Source organism: Microtus ochrogaster, linkage group LG5 (genome assembly GCF_000317375.1).
Source record: "Microtus ochrogaster isolate Prairie Vole_2 linkage group LG5, MicOch1.0, whole genome shotgun sequence".
Lineage (NCBI taxonomy): Eukaryota > Metazoa > Chordata > Mammalia > Rodentia > Cricetidae > Microtus > Microtus ochrogaster.
Window position 1 is genome coordinate 38,198,734 of NC_022031.1, and position 2,779 is coordinate 38,201,512.

The 2,779-nt window shown below is 48.1% G+C and overlaps 1 protein-coding gene across 1 annotated transcript in view; it reads left to right on the forward strand.

Annotated features, from left to right (window-relative positions):
* The window catches only part of LG5H9orf131 (linkage group 5 C9orf131 homolog), a 12,250-nt gene that overhangs the window by 5,162 nt on the left and 4,309 nt on the right, over positions 1–2,779 (forward strand).

Below are 2,779 nucleotides of genomic sequence, written 5' to 3' on the forward strand. Positions count from 1 at the left end.
AATAAAAATAAAATAAAAATTAAAAAAAGGCTTTGCTAACCTCACCTGCATTGGGTCTTCCAGATGTTAAAGTCCTTTAAACTGTTTATAGATGAAAAGCGGGGATCTGCCAAGGGGGTCCTGACCCAAAGACTGGGCCCCTGGAGGCGTCCTATGGCCTATCTGTCCAAGAAACTCGATCCAGTCGCATCCGGATGGCCGCCCTGTCTACAGATGGTAGTAGCTATTGCAGTCCTTACCAAGGATGCAGGTAAATTGACTCTGAGCCAGCCATTGACCATCCTGGCACCCCATGCAATGTCTTGGTCAAACAGCCTCCAGACTGCTGGCTTTCCAATGCCCGCATGACTCATTACCAAGCCATGCTCCTGGATGCGGACCAGGTGCAATTTGGACCTGTGGTTGCTCTCAACCCCGCAACCTTGCTCCCCTTGCCAGGGGGAGGCAGAGCAGCATGATTGCCTCCAGATCCTTGCGGAAATGCACGGGACCAGACAGGACCTGACAGATCATCCTCTTCAGGACGCTGACTACACCTGGTACACCAATGGTAGCAGCTTCCTGGAAAATGGGGAGCGGAGAGCGGGGGCAGCAATAACCACGGAAACAGAGGTAATTTGGGCTGAAGCCCTATCAGCGAGCACCTCATCCCAAAGAGCAGAACTCATCACACTGACCGAGGCACTCCAGATGGCAGAAGGTAAGAAACTTAATGTCTATACGGACAGTCGATACGCCTTTGCCACTGCCCATATACATGGGAAAATTTACCGAAGGCGAGGGCTACTGACCTCAGAGAAAAAGGAAATTAAAAATAAGACTAAAATCTTGACACTACTCAAAGCCCTATTTCTGCCCCCAAAACTGAGTATTATACACTGTCCTGGCCACCAAAAGGGCCACAGCCCAGAGGCAAAAGGAAATCACTTGGCGGATGCTGCCGCCAAGGAGGCCGCCCTAAAAACAATCAGCACCTCCCGAGCCTTCCCTCTGACCCATTCAGAAAATACAAGGCCATTCCGATGTCCACTGCCCTATAATAAAGAGGACACCAACCTCCTGAAGAAGATGGGGTCCACCTATGACCCCAAAGAGCAACATTGGGTCTTCAAGGGAAAGACTGTTATGCCAATGAGACATACCTATGAGCTGATAAAATACCTGCATAAGTTGACCCATTTAGGACCAAAGAAGATGAAAACCTTACTGAAATGACAGGAAACTGGCCCTTACCTTCTAAACAGAGATGGGGCCCAACAAAAGCCTGTGCTCAAGTAAATGCAGGCAAAACTAAGCTTGGGCCAGGGGTCCAGATACGGGGACATCGTCCTGGTATATACTGGGAGATTGATTTTACAGAAATTAAGCCCAGTCTCTATGGATATAAATACCTCTTAATGTTCATAGACACATTTTCAGGATAGACAGAAGCCTTCCCTATCAAACATGAAACTGCAAAAATGGTGACCAAGAAACTCCTGGAAGAAATCTTTCCCAGGTATGGGATGCCCCAGGTCCTGGGTATTGATAACGGGCCCGCCTTCGTCTCCCAGGTAAGTCAGTTGGTGGCCAAGCATTTGGGGATTAAATGGAAATTACACTGTGCATATAGACCCAAAAATTCAGGACAGGTAGAACGCATGAATAGGACAATTAAGGAAACTTTATCTAAATTAACCGCTTGCAACTGGCTCTAGAGACTGGGTGCTCCTCTTGCCCCTAGCCTTATATAGGACCCGCAACATTCCGGGCCCCCATGGACTGACTCCTTTTGAAATACTGTATGGGGCCCCACCCCCATTCATAAACTTCTTTGACTCAAATATTGCTGATTTTGCTAACAGCCCTTCTCTGGAAGCTCATTTGCAGGCATTGCAGATTGTGCAAAGAGAGGTCTGGAAACCACTCGCTGCAGCCTACCGAGACCAACTGAGCCAGCCTATGGTACCGCATCCTTTCCAAATAGGAGACACTGTTTGGGTCCGCAGACACCAGACCAAGAACTTGAAACCCCAATGGAAAGGTCCTTACACTGTCCTCCTGACTACCCCAACGGCACTAAAAGTCGGCAGCACTGCAGCCTGGATCCACGCCTCCCATGTCAAGGCCGCCCACACCACGAGGGAGGCGGAGCCAATTACGACCCCAGCATGAAGAGTCCAGTGCACCCAAAATCCTTTAAAGATAAGACTCACGCATGGGGCCCCTTGACCATTATATGGGCCCTGCTGAGGCTGAGAATGACAACCCAAGGGAAAAGCCAACACCAGATGTATTCCTTAACCTGGCAAATCCAGTCCCAGAGTGGGGAGATTGTTTGGGAAACTCAGGGACAGGTTGGCACAGAAACAAAAGATATTTGAGTCACAACAAGGATGGTTTAATAAGTCCCCATGGTTTACTACCCTGTTGTCTTCCTTGATGGGTCCTTTAATTATCCTCCTCTTGATACTCCTGTTTGGGCCTTACATCTTAAACCGCTTGGTCCAATTTATTAAAGACAGGCTATCAGTCATCCAGACCCTAGTCTTAACCCATGAATACCAAAGGCTAAGACAACAGAGAACTGAGATTCCATAATTATCTTGAGTAAAAGATTTAACTCAATGCTAAAAGAAAATGGGGGAATGAAAGACCCCACCTTAGCTGCTGTAATGCCATTTTGCAAAGCCTTCACACAAACAAATGTAAGTTCAAGGTAAAGTCAGTACTCCTAGGCGGTCAAACAGGATATCTGTGGTCAGACACCAGGCCTAGGAGGGGAACGAACAGTTCTGGG